Consider the following 14,528-nt stretch of genomic DNA (forward strand, 5'->3'; position numbering starts at 1 on the left):
ATTATTGAACTTTGTGTGTTTGTGTACATACGGTTGTTAGTGTTTCTTTAGATCAAACCAGATCATGAGGCCACACAGCCTGGTGCTGCACTGGGAAAGTCACTCGGAGATCCCTGGTTCTCATGAATGAGCTTCTGTGATGTCGCATCTGCTAGCATAGTGAGTTAGGCGCAAAGGTGGACTCTTACCCTCTTACCACCTTGGCAATTTTTACGACACTTTTCTCTCCTCGTGACTCCTGGCACCAGCGCTGTTTTCTGTAGTCAATGGCTGGGGGCGGGGGGAGGGTGGGGGGGGCAGGGGTGTAGTTCCTGGATTTGTGCTTCACTTAAATTTTCTTCTGTTGTGGCTGACACATTTGAGTTGGAGCTAATTTGCAGTTCTACACCCACTGGTAGCTTCATTCGGTATTCACTATAAGCTATAAGTAAAATTAAAATTACGCAAAAAAAAGAGAGGAGATTATAAGGTACACTTACACTTTAACACAGAACAAATGTATCTATTCGTGATAGATTTCTTTTTGCTTATCCACAGATCGTTGATACTAATTTAGCACAAATTTCACCAAGGAAACTATTCATACTCTTCAAAAACTATTCTCAGTGAAGGTCATGGGCAAAATAAATGTCAGGCATCTATGAGACCTTGAAAAGCACAGGTTAAATTTCAGCATGCCAGCCACACCCGTCTCATAACTGAATATGCCGTAAATAACCACATCAAACAAGAAGTCTGAGCATTCCAGTTAGTGGCATTGAGTTCTCTTAGTTAGTTCATTTAGTTTGCTTAATTCGTGTACGTGTGGGTGCCTTTAAACAGTAATTTTCCGTAGAAATCCTATGTCATTGCTTTGTCTTAAGAAAATGCTTACGCCCAAGGAAAAAGTGATTTGAAAATATCACTTTGTCGAGTTGCCATGTATAGCTTGATTTTAGGTATAACAAGTTTGTTTTCTTTTAAAATGATTTAATGTCGAAAGTTGAATGGCCGTTTTATAGTTTTATATAAAGCAAAAGAAATGTATTTTTTATTTAATCACTCGTGCCTGAAATGATAACTGACTGCATTCTTACTGGGATAATTCATAACCAGAGCATACCCTAATAAGCTATTGTTCTCTTCCCATGCTTTTCCCCTTCTACGTTTTTCTTTGAAAGTGTTAATGGAGTCCAGGAATGACACGTATTATTCAACATGCTGATGCATTTTTTTATCATAATGTTGGTTGTTAAAACTTTTCTAAATTGAGTTGACAGTTTCAAATTAGGTATCATCTTGTGTTTTCCTTTCTCCATATCTCTCCAATGACACTGTCATATAGTATGATGGCCTTATGAGTGGTTTTGCTATCCCATTCATCAGAGTGATCAATGGGGAAGGAAGCCATATGGGTTGTTGTCCATTTCTATTGGGTAGGACAGATGGCATTATTGATAAATGGAAATATTCCAAACATTCATTGTATAATGTCACAGGGGCTCTGACTTCTGGATTTTAATTTTAATATGAACTTCCAGGAGCTGGCAAATTGGGCTGGGTAATATGTGAGGTGCAGGGCTGATCACTTTCGGTTTATGCTTTATTTTACATGATGCGCACTCCCCTTTGAAAGGCATCGCATTTACTTATCTGATCTCTTGCCAAGCTATTCTTCTATCTTCAGGGTTTGAAAGCTAAAAGAGTATTTGGAGTAGGCAGTGTGTTGAGGATAGAATCCCAGAAGAGAAAGAAGTGAAGATTTCCTGACACTTCTCCCCATTATCACTTCCTGTGGAAGACAGAAGGGGGGGGGGGGAGTCAAACAGACTCTTGACATTTTCCTGTTGCTTCGCTTTCTAAGCTCAGTAGACTTCCCAAAATTATGTTCCTATATAATTGTGGACGTAAGGACATAATGATATGGTTCAGGTTCTAATTGCATTTCGTTTTCTTGCTTTGAAATGAAGTCATTTGAGGAAGGGTTATTCCTGGCATGGTATTCTCAATGCCCTCCCAATGTTTGGCAACATTCCAAAACTATGTTCACACCAGGAGAAATCAGCAGCGCCCATAGAAGACTTAAATAAATATATTTTATAGTGTTTAAATGCTTATCTAAAGAAGTTTGATTTAACTGAAGTCCAACTCTTCTGAGATAAATGTTAAAATCAATTGAGTATCTTCATGTCTCCCGTAGAGACCTCAGCAACTCTGAAGAATGTCAATATCTCACTGCTCTTAAAATATCAAGAAGATTTGATGTTATTCAAATTGTATCAAATTCTTAAGACACACTTTTAATACCTTTAATTTATCTTCAAATTTGGAGTGGCATGAAATTTTTGAGACACAAGTTAACTGTTAATGAAGTAACATATATGAGCCCTCCTGCTGTCTTATTTTTAGGAATTTATGGCTTTTTGGAATGCGGAGGAGGTAAGCCATATCCAAAACTAGAAATAAAATGAAACAAAAACCTCAGAAGGGACAAAAACACGAAATGAGACATACTGGCAAAAGCTGTGCGTTCTTTATAAATTAAGCAAACTGCTCAACTTCAGAGACTTAAATCCCAACCATTCTTAACTTTTTAAAAAATATTTTTATAACTTATTTATTTTCATTTTTATGTGCATTGGTATTTTGTCTGCACCTATATCTGTGTGAGGGTGTCAGATCGTGTAATGACAGACAGTTGGGAGCTGCCACGTGGGTACTGGGAATCAAACCCAGGTCCTCTAGAAGAGCCGTCACTGCTCTTAACCACTGAGCCATTTCTCCAGCCCCTTTCTTAACTTTTGAAAATCAGATGCTAGCCATTCGTCAGGCCAATGAAGAAATAACGACAACAACAATAAACTTTGACGTCCTAATGCAGTGGATAACCCATGTCCTGAAACCAAAGTAGCCCATTAGCACCAGAGTACTGAAGTCCAGGAGAGATTGGTGTTTGCCAAATGTTCAGTCGCAGGGGAAGAAACCAAGCAACTACGTTTTCAAGCTTCATAGATTGCCAAACAATGAAAGAGAAAATAAATAAAAATGTCAATGCACAATATTGATATACCTCGTGAAGGAAATGTTAATTAAAATTGGGGTTCTGTTTTTTAAAATACAGTGTCAGAGTTCCAGGCAAAAGGCAGCTCAAGAATAAGGCAATTAATGCAAGGGTAGCATTTTAAATATACAAAGTGAAGGCTGACATGAAAAAAGGGGACTGTCTGTTTACCAAAAAGCTATTCCCTAGATTTCAGTGCCAATGATCTCCTACTGATTAATTAATATAATCAATTTTATTTCAAAAGGAAAGCTAAGAGTTTTGGAAAAATTATTGACATGGGTCATTGCAGAACTCCCTCATAAATGAAAAAGCGGAAACACACAGGTTTCTGTTTACTTCTGCATTATCAGGTTTATGACATTTATTTGATAGCTACATATTGCTTTGAATGTGCAATGACTTGAGTTATTAAAGTACAGTTCACTTATGATTCACACTAAGAACAAGCATTGCATTCAAATGAGAGGGTAACACAGCCTTTCACTACAAAACAGTAGATTTCATTTCCCTAGGGACAGGATTAAATTGAGATTTTGTATTCATCTGAGGTAATTGTAATGAGAATATTTAACGTGGGTCAAATGGAGAATAGTGGTACCCTGGCTTAGAAATGATTTGCTTTTTTTATACATTGTTCCACGGAGGGATTTGAAAAAAAAAATCAACTTGCCTGGTTTAAGGATGCTATATTGTTGTATTTGTGAATCTAATGAAATCTTTGACAGAAAAGAACACCAGGAGAATAAATGAGTCTTAGAAAATAGGAAGACATCTGAATCAAATAATTATATACCTGAAATGCTTACAATGATCTTAATAGACTCTACCTAGAGAAAATAAGAGATAGGTATATTAAAAAATTTTAATGCTTTCTTTTTGTCACCATAGTGGAAAGAGGAGGGATTGCATATATTTTTCCATTAGACATGGGAAAGAATTGCCCAGCAGAGCTGTGTCCATATAAGAGATTTTTCTAGACTCCCTTTCCCCCTGAAGGGATCTTTTTTATTTGAGAACGATAAGTGACTTTTCCATTTTCTCACCAAAGTACTCAGGTATATTGTATCCACTCTCTCTTTCAGGACACTGACTCTGTTAGAGGCAAGAAGAGATAAATCATTTATTTGTGCTGACTGTTTATGTTTATATCTCATTTGTTAAAAATCAGTGATGATGATGATGGTGATGATGATGATGATAATTGCACATCTGTAATAGCCTGTGTGTGAAATCTGGTCTGCTGCTGTGTGACCAGAAACTTAAAATCGTGTCAGATTGAATGACATCACCTATCCAAGAGATTCTGTTTAAAAAAAATAAATAAAAGTGCCAAATGATATTGTGTTTAAAATGATATTCAGAGGGTATTTTATAGCTAAAACTTACCCAGTGATTGCTTCGGGCTAGATTATACTGCCTCAGTAGAATGTAAGTTGGCTCAATGTAACAGGCTAAAATAATACATTTTCTAATAGAGTTCTGCCCTAAGTGGAAATATATTTATGTTGAACATATTCTATCATGAAAGGTTGGTTAGAATGGTCCAATAAATTTAGAAATTGCTTTACGAGAGATGGAAGAGTTTGCTACCCTGAGAATTACGAAGGAAGAGAAAACCTCCCATTGAGGAAATTCCCATTAAGCTCCATGGGACATCTGTTGGATCACTCCAGTCCTTCCTCTTCCCGACTCTATGGGTGAATGTATTGGACAGTATTCCTTGTTTATGATGATAAGGGCTTTTCTCCTGTGCCTCAAACAGCCACTGCATGGAAACAGCTGAGGCAGCCCTCAGCAGCATCTGAAACAAAGCAGGAGTCCCGAGTAATTACACTGTAATTTAAGGCTTTCTGAAAGTCTTCAGGAATCCAGTAAGGCAACGGACTCACCAACAAGAAGAGGAAGTTTTCGTTTCTATGAGACAGACAATGTCCTGTGATACAATCCAAGTCAAACTTACCTAAACATTTCTAGAGTTTACCCTCGCACCTCCAGAAGAACATAGTAAAATGCAGTCATGGAAACAGGCTCATATCATAGACTTCTTAAACTGTTTCAGACTTGCACATTAAGTAAATGTGTATTTGTGATGAGTACCTTCTAATATGAAAGAAAATTAACTACAACAACAACAACAACAACAACAAAAAACACTTCACCTGCAGAAAAATTAACATGTCAGGAGGCAACATATATATTTTAAATTTTGCATTCCTGAGTAACATTTTGATTCGAGAATAGGAAAATAAATTCCCAGTAAGAGTCACAATTTTGAAATCATTGTTAACATGCCAAGTGAGAATTGCATAAAACCTTTATGTAGAAAAATCTTAAAACTTTTCTAAGAGATATATAAGAAGATAAATACATGTCTGGAACAACTCTTTCGAAAGAAAAATTGTAAGATGGCAATTAATGTATGACTTTAACAATTAGGTATAATTTTAGCACATCAGTCAAAAGTCTAGTGGGAATATTTTAAGACATAAATTTCTCTTAAAAATGGCAGTGTTCAGGACCATTAAATGTAGCTTAGTGGAACAGTGTTTATTTAGTGTGTACAAAGCTTTGAGTTGAGTCCTAGGACCACAAACAAACAATAGACTAGATTAATAAATGGTACAATAGTTAAGACCAGGAAAGTATAGTTTTAAAATACCGAGTGAAGGAATATGACACACTTAACCTAGAATATATTCTATACTCAAATACTAAAAATGTCACAGAACTATTGCAACCAGACCTATGCATAAATCGGTAGAATGAGACAGGAAAACTATTAAAATTATATCTTGCATTTCACTGAACCAAGCATGGCAGAGAGAGATGCCAATAGCATAGATTATGTGGGCCATTCACTGAAGGACATATGGAGATAATACAGAACCTTGAGAAAAACTGGCAGAAAGGGCAAGTGCACTAAATCTTGAATAATTTATTACAAACAATAACAGCAAAATCACAACTGGACAATGGATAAGAACTACTCAAAATGATAAAGATGTCTAGAGAAAATTGCTTGACTGCTTGAAGGTAACGTTAATTTTCATCTTCAAAGGAAAGAGAGAGGAAGAAAAAAGGGGAGAAAAAAGAGAAGGAGGAAGAGAGGGAAGGGAAGAAGGACAAAAGGGAGGAAGGGTGGGAGGGAAAGGGGGGGGGGGGGAGGGAAAAAGGGAAGAAAGGGATGAAAAGTACCAGTGTTTTGCTTCACTCTCTTTCGTGGAGGCCATGACTTCTGAGAGACAACAAGCTGCTCTGCTACCGCTGTCTGCTGAGGAGATCCACTTTTATCTTGTAGTAAACATTTTGCATTGAGTGACTATCTCGTGGTCTTTAGGGTGCTGGTATCACGACGTTGGGGTGTTCATTTCCAGAGTTCCGCTGCGCCTGCCTTGAGAGCTGCCATCTTCGCTTCCTTATCATTGTCTTACTGTGTTCAGCAAGGTCTCTGGTTCTTAGTCCCAGTCAATTTGATTATGCATCCTGTTCTTTCCTATAATACGAACCTGGTATTTTGCCATTTGTGAGATCCATATGAAATAAATGTAGAAAGAATCAGCCTGAAAGTAGAGAAATTTGGCTTGTAGTCCTTACTGTTTTTCTATCAGTAAGAAATGAGAATGAATGGCAGGCAAGTCAGCTGTGTCTTCAAACTTTTCTTAAGAATTAGATAAATATTATCTTCTATTCCTGACAGTCTTTGATTATTCCATTCATTCATTTATGAAACCGTGTCACTCATTAAATTATCGTTAATTTTGTAGAGCCGTGCAAGGTGCTTATTTAGGATAAAGAAATGATTAAGAAGTCCTTGCCTCCATGATGCCAGGACACATCACTTTTCTTTAAGAAATGGAAGGGAACTGTTATTCTACAACCGAGATTCTTAATCTTGCTACGTTTGCTATACTCAGTCGAGCGTCCTAGGCAGAAACCTTTGAAAGTAAAGCATTCAAAAACGCTGATACATCATTTAGTTAGGAGTGAGACAGAGTATGTTTGAAATTATTTCTGTACTTAGAATATTCTAGGGGCCTAGAGAAATGGAAGAGTGTGTGAGAACACTTCCCGCACAAGAGTGCAGACCTGAGATTGGATCCTGGGAACGGCATAAAAAATTGGGCTGTGCTACACACGCACTGTGGGGGACAAAGACAGGAAAATAGCAGCACTGTGGGGGAGGGGCGGCTGCTGGGTGTTAGCCTCACTCCAGGTTCTGTGAGAAACTGATTCCGAGGAATGAGGCGAAGAATGAAAGAATTGGACACAACATCTTCTTCTAGAGTTCATGAAAGCACACAGACGCACATGGGCACTGCACAAACACACACACAAAGGCACACATGCACACAGGCACACAGGCACACAGGCACACAGGCATGCAGGCACACCCACACAGAAGCACATACGCATACAGGTGAGCACACACATAGGTATACCCACACACGGGTCCATACAGCACCTAACCGCCACATAGACGCATGCATAGTCCGCCATACATACATAAGCTAATTAGAGTGTTACTTTCCTATTTTCATGGTCACCCCCTGGTGGATTTGCCTGACAGCAAGGTACCACCTACCTTCAGTTTCAGGGTAACCTGCTGTTGGTGTCAAGTTGGCACAAGTAAGAACTATTTGGGAAGAGGATCCTCAGTTGAGGAAAAGCCTTCCTCAGATTGTCTGTAGGCAAGAGAGTCTGTAAGGCGTTTTCCTGACTACTGGGAGATGTGCTAGGGCCTGGTCTATTGAGGGAGGTGCTACCACTGGGCAGGTGGTTGCCTAAGAAAGCAGGACAAGCAAGCCATGAGGAGCAATTCTGTAAGCAGCATTCCTTGAAGGCCTCTGCTTCAGTTCCTGAATGGAATGTCTGCCCTGAATTCTCTGGATGATGGATGAACTATTAGCTGTGAAGTGGGAAAAAAAAAAAAGAAAAAAAATATTTTTTTTTCTCCCCAAGTTGCTTTTGTTCCTACTGTTTATCACAGCACTAGAAACCCAACTGGGACACAAAACACAGCTTTTCATGAGGGCAGCTTTCTTCCCCGATGGTTTCTCAGATAAAGATTTCTGAGCCTATAATACACCTTCGTTTCTCTTAGAAAAAGCTTAACACTCTTCGTATTCATCCGTGCAATGAAGTTGGTTCTCTGAGAGAGGAGCCATGTAGCTTTCTGCGATGAATGGTACTTCAGTGCTCTTGATGCCCGGGGTAGAATAAATGACTGATTTCATATGCAAGTTTCTTGGTTTACTTACAACTTTTCTGCTAAGACTCTGGAGCAAAGGATTTCACCAATTACATTTGTTGTGTGTGTGTGTGTGTACATTTTTTTTTCAGAAAGCATATGTTAGTAGGGCTATTAAGCAATTAGTTTCATGCATATAGATAGTTCATTTTGCACCAAACCATATGATGTGATTGGAATTTATAGAAAACCATCTTTCTTGCCAGAAATGAAGTGAGTTAATTCTCTAGTTTGGAAAAAATGTGACTCTGTGGCTGCAATCTGTAGGCTTAAAAATTAGGAGCCTGGTATCCATGGTCAACATCTTAGAGAAGGGCGTAATATAAAGAAAAGTTCTGTGCTATGAAATTGACAATACCTGGTTCGTGTTGCATGATCACCACATGTTGGTTAGCTTGCAATAAAATGATGCCAACCAAGCTCAGATATATAGCATACGTATATGAGGTCTCTATCCCTGTCAGCTTCGAATAGAGGATTTTTTTTAGCAGTCTATGCAAAAAGAAAACACAGTCCGAGACAGAGTTGGCAGTGTTCGTGGGATAAAAGCAAGCTGGCTGCTCAGGAGAAGCCCAGCTATTTCTAGAGACTTAATAACTCTTTTTGAATGGAGGCGAGAAGGCTAAAATGAAAGGGAAACCGGAAGCCACTTCGTATCTTCACTTTTTTTTTTTTATATATCAGAGTAGCACATGGCCATCTCTCACAGAATGACCAAAAGTAGTTTAGAAAAATATTACAACTACAGAATGGCATCTCTTATTTGAAACACTGGAAAAGTATCCAAAAATAGTTAGAAATCCTGAAGCAGGATTTCCAGATCTTCAGGTATGAATTCCTGAGAGTCATCGGCATCTTCTCGGTCTCTGGTTACATTTTTACGAAAGAACTGACGACCTTGGCTCATTTTTGTAGCATTCATATCCCCAGCCATAGCCATCAATCATGTTTAGTATCTTTCTTTTGGGGGAAGAGAGGGTATACTGAGAGTTCATGTAATTTCCACTACAAGATGTAAAATTCTACATAATTGGCCTTTTGTAAATATTAAGCAAAACCAGTAGATCAAAATGACAAGATTAATATATTGTAGCACAGCCCTGCATGAAAATAAATGTTGATATTATTTATGAAAGCCCTCCCCCATTACTGCTGACATCTTCGCCCTGGATTTCCCTGTTCAGCACTTAATTCCAATTTTAAAGTGACCCATTGCCACACTACATAGAAATGTCCTTCCATACACAGAGTCTGTGCTTGCATTTTATTGCATTTAAGATGGCAGACTGTGTTGTGAATTACTGCCCAATCATTCCCTGAATTTTAGAGACCTCTGATCACAGGACAGAATAGGGGTCTTTGTTTGAGTTTTTTAAATGAAAATTCCTGCCTAGCTCAACCTGTTCCACTAGCGAAGCTCTAGATTTGTGGTATAATTAGGATGGTGGTGACAGGAGGCATCCAAGTTTGAGTACAGAAACAATGGAGAAGTCATCCAGGAATTCCAGAGATGTTTTGTTTTAAAGCGGTAGGCACCTGTTGAATATGGTAACATATTCAAGTAAGCCCCAATTTGCTTCCTAGAACTACTTTGCTTGTTCTTTAGCTGAACTGCACTCAAAGATAGTTGGTGGATCCTGGAGGAAGGGTCAGTTTTCTTCAGGAAGGCGTCCTGGGTAGGTGGCCTGTGTTCCAGTAGATGGCACGGCAGCCATGCATACTCTGGCAGCACAGACTTTCAAAAAGAGCACATGAAGGAAGAAGGGAAGAGTGTGGGTAGAGGTACGGGAGCCCTGAGGTGAGGGCGTATCGGGTGGATTTGATCAAGACACCTTATATACACATGTGAAACTTTCAGTGTTTGAAAAAGGGATGAAGTTGGATCTTTTTTCCTTTCACTATTTTATTAGTGCTTCAAAGTTTTGTACAATGTGTATTGATCAAAAATTTTAATTATGTTTTTAAAATCTTTTTTAAATAATTTGTGTAAAACACACACACGAAGAAGCATATGTGCCCTCAGAGAAGCCAGAGTCATCAGATTCTCTTGCAGCTGGATTTACAGGTGGGTTGTGAGCCACCAATGTGGCTCACCAATGTGAGTACTGGGACCCTAATTCTGATCCACAGAGAGAGGAGCAAGTACTTTTAGTCCCTGAGCTATCTCTCTAGCCCCCTGCCCCAAATGGTTTTAAACGTATTACAAATTCAGACACCTCAGTGTCAACGCTATCTTAAGGAACTGGTGATATGAGAAAAAGTATATAGGGCATAAAGGCTTTGGCAAACTTGCCTCTAGTATGTGGTCAAGTACATTATAAGTAAGACAACATTCAGTTTCAGAACCGGAACCCGTATGTTGTAGTTAGCTACTCAAAACTTGGGAAGATTATGCTAATATCTCGCTCTCTCAACCCCTTGTCATTCTTCTCCTTCCAACATCTTTGCTGCTCTTCCCACATCCTCCCACAGCACGAGGAAGTAGGCTTCGGGCAGAGAGAGCTTCAGCAAATAGTTTCCTGGCCCTAATATTCGACAAGGAAAGGCTTTTCTCTTGCTTTTTCTTGCTCTCTCTTTAGGAAAAGGGAACATTTTTCTGTCAATCTTATGGTTCCCCCGTGCCTGTATATTTCTTTATTATTAAGCTTACAATGCTCTATCAAGGATTCTCTTATCACTGAAATAAATGACTAACAGTGATTCAGAATACCAAATTGCTAACACTTACGATATTTGAAAGACTATAGGTTGGTTAGGTGCGCCCACGCCTGCTGCTTGTGATCATTTTTATGATGTGATCTATTTAACAAGGTGAAATGTTCTAGTGCGCATTTTGAGAACCATTGTGGCTCCTTTGCCGTAAATACCGTGCTTGCACTCAGACACCAGGTTCTCTTCTGCCAGCGACTCTCATTATATGATTGAAAGTCCTACTCTGTTAACTGAGGGATACTCTTTAAATCAAGGTTCATAATTCTTTCCTGAACTCACCATCTGAAATCACGTTACTGAGTCTGCCGCAGCACCCGACTTATGAGCTGCCTGTCAGTCCACATTTGGGGGGGGGGGTCTTCTGCCTCCCCCACATTGCCTAAATTATCACATTTCCATGGAAGCTGAAGCTCCCAAAGAAGAAGGCCAGCTGCCCCAAGGACATTGCCATAGAAGCCACACCCAATGCTTAGAGACTGGGCTCAGAGATGCCGACCTGGCCAGTGTTAACCAGTCAGTCAGAACAGAGTCTAGAGAAGTTGACAGCCTGCTAGTGGCCGTTTCCAGGGAATTGTGGGTCAGAAAATAACATCGCTTGGGCGGTTTTTTTTTTGTTTTGTTTTGTTTGTTTGTTTGTTTGTTTGTTTTTTTACCAACTGCTTGGATACATACTTTCAAGATAAGTGCCCTTATTTTAAATAATCCGTGGAGTCCCACCCATAAATCCTCGCTTACTGCCCGATCTACTTAAAAGCCATGTTAATAATCAGAATCCACAAGTCCCAGGCAGTTTCCATAGGCACAGACAGGCATCCTAACTGTTCCTTAGCTCTGAGCTCCACTGGATAAGTTCCATGCCTGCAACACTGTTGCCATCGATTTACCAAGATTGATTTTATCCTTAAAAACATCAGTTTCATCCTGGGTAAAATGATTTTATTAACAGTGGTTCAAGATGGCTGTGAGGTTGGCTAATGTGAAGTAGAGGAAGTGAATGCCTATATACCATACTTGGAGTATAGTTAGTGCTGGGTTTGGCTAATTTTAACAGAATCTGAAACAAATAAATTTTGTAATCTTGTAGGCAATTATGTAGCCAACTGGTTACTTTAGATTCTAAAAAAAAAAAAAAAAAAAAAAAATACCCATCATGCACTGTAGCTGAAGAAAATCACAACCCAGAAATAGTTCATTGTTAGGTATGATGTGTTTTGTTGTGGTTGTTTTCTTTTTTTTCTTTTTCTTTATACACAACAGGGCTATTGAGTGCTCTGATGAGTTGAAGAAACCTAGGTTTCCAGGGGCCGATGTCAGTTAGTGGCTTCTGGGCTTTTATTTTTAATGAGGAAAAGGTATTTTCACTCTCCTCTGGAAAAAGGGGATTCTCTATCAAGTTTCAGGTCTCCTTGTGCTCATATATTATCTTTTCCTTTGACTTTGGCTCAAAACTGGGAAATAGAGCACATCTTAAAAGAGCCAATGTCAGGAAACCGCAGGCGTTTTTGTTTCTGGGCAACATGAATAAGAAGACTCATAAAAATACGAAACTTTGGGAGGAAATAAAAATGAATCCTAGAGGGCAGCATTAAAAGGTATACAAAAAAAGCACCGTTAAGAAGTAAATGAGTGTTTTTAACAAGGTTTTCTTGTCCTTCTTTTTGATTGGCATCAGAGTCTTCATCCGAACCTTGTCATACTGGATGGCTCTGAGCAAAAGTCAATTATAATAGACTCCCGACGAAGACTCCACATCAAAACGGAGCGTGGAGGGAGCACTGCGGTACCGCATTTTCTGAGAGTGTCTAAACCGTTCCTGTCTGTTTCCTTCTCCCCTTGGCTTGCTCATCAGGTTCGCAGTGGGCTTCCTTGTGATCTCTCATCCCCTTTCGAAAGTCCCCGGCATCTGGGTGCCTCAGTCCATACGTTGGTTTAACGTTGACTAATTAGTTAACTTTTCCTGATAGCGTCTTCGTCATTCATAGGGCGAGATAAATTCTGTAGGTGTATTTAAGGAGTCCTGGGCTAGTTCTCTAGGTGTTATTTCTAAAACCAAACTGTTAGGAGAATTTTAACCCTGACCTTTCTTTGCCTATGAGAGACAGAACAAAAGTGATGGCACCATCTTACTTAATGCATTTCTTCTTCCATTTATTTCTTACACCTTAAATTTCTTTCTGGGAAATGAGAATTCCCATGACCATTTAGAGTAATATGTGAAAGAAAAAAATAATAAAAAATACAGGAATAGGGTGGAGAGGACAATAGAACACATGTAATATTAAAGAAGGCAGGGGAAGGACACTGAGAGCGGAAGGGAAGGTTTCCAACAGAGATTGAGTGTGGAGGGATGAGAAAGATGAGCGAGGGGGAACAACCAAAAATATGTAAGAAAATGCCGTCAGAATATATCATTTCATATGCTAACATTGGAAAACAAAAAGGCATAAGACTGAATTTACCTACCAGGACTTGTTAAATGGATATTGCAGAAAGTGAGCATATCAAAATATTATCAATTCATTTTGATTAATCCATTTTGGCATGACTTTTCTTTAGTAAGTGAAAAACTGTTCACTCTTTTCTCATGAGGCCGACAGAACTTAGCAAATAAAACTAAAATGATAAGGTGATTGTTCAAGTTATTTTAGCTATGTCATATTACACACTCTGACAAAAAACAGTTATAATGGACCATGTATACCAGGCTGGCCTTGGTCTTTTGGTCTCTTCCTGTCTCAGCATCTGAGTGCTAAGGTTACACCATAACTTGCTCATAGCTCATCTTTATTTTGTTTTATTATCTAAACTGTGTCTGTGTGTTGATGCCTCTGAAATGGCACATGAGTGGAGTCAAAGACTAGTATGGAGTAGTCAGTCCTATCCTACCATGTGGATCCTGGGGTTTGAACTCCAATCACCAAGCTTAGCAGCAAGCATCTTCAGTTACCACACCATAGAATGCACCAGTCCAAAGACTTAAAAGACAACAGTACAATGGGATAGTAATTTGGATTGTTCTAAGTTAGGCCATTTATCTCCCAGAATCAAATGGATTTGAGAAAGATGGAGGAAATGGAAGCATGAAAGTACATTTGTGGTTCCAACTGCAGAATGGAAATACCAAAAATTAATGCAAACTGAAGATGGAGAGAATGCGGAGGAATTTAAATGCATATTTGATAAAAGACAGTCATTTCATTGTTCGGGAAACATACCATAAAACCAAACATAATTCTGGAATACAACTTAAAAGACACTACTCAGGTCATGAATTTAACATATTTTTCAGGGTTTGTATACTGTCCTTCCACCAGATTTTTCTAAGAAGATATAAACAAGTCTGAAAAGGCCCTTTATTTTTTTTCTAGTTTAAGTGATCCTACCACTGTTGTACAGACCATGGACATTTCTGAGACAGGTTCCTAGTAGCTCTCCTGGTAGATATCCAGTTGCAGAAAATGACGAAGATGTGAGTGTTTTCTTCTTCTTCTTCTTCTTCTTCTTCTTCTTCTTCTTCTTCTTCTT

This window comes from Psammomys obesus, unplaced genomic scaffold, assembly GCF_907164565.1.
Source record: "Psammomys obesus unplaced genomic scaffold, mPsaObe1.curated_primary_1811, whole genome shotgun sequence".
NCBI lineage: Eukaryota > Metazoa > Chordata > Mammalia > Rodentia > Muridae > Psammomys > Psammomys obesus.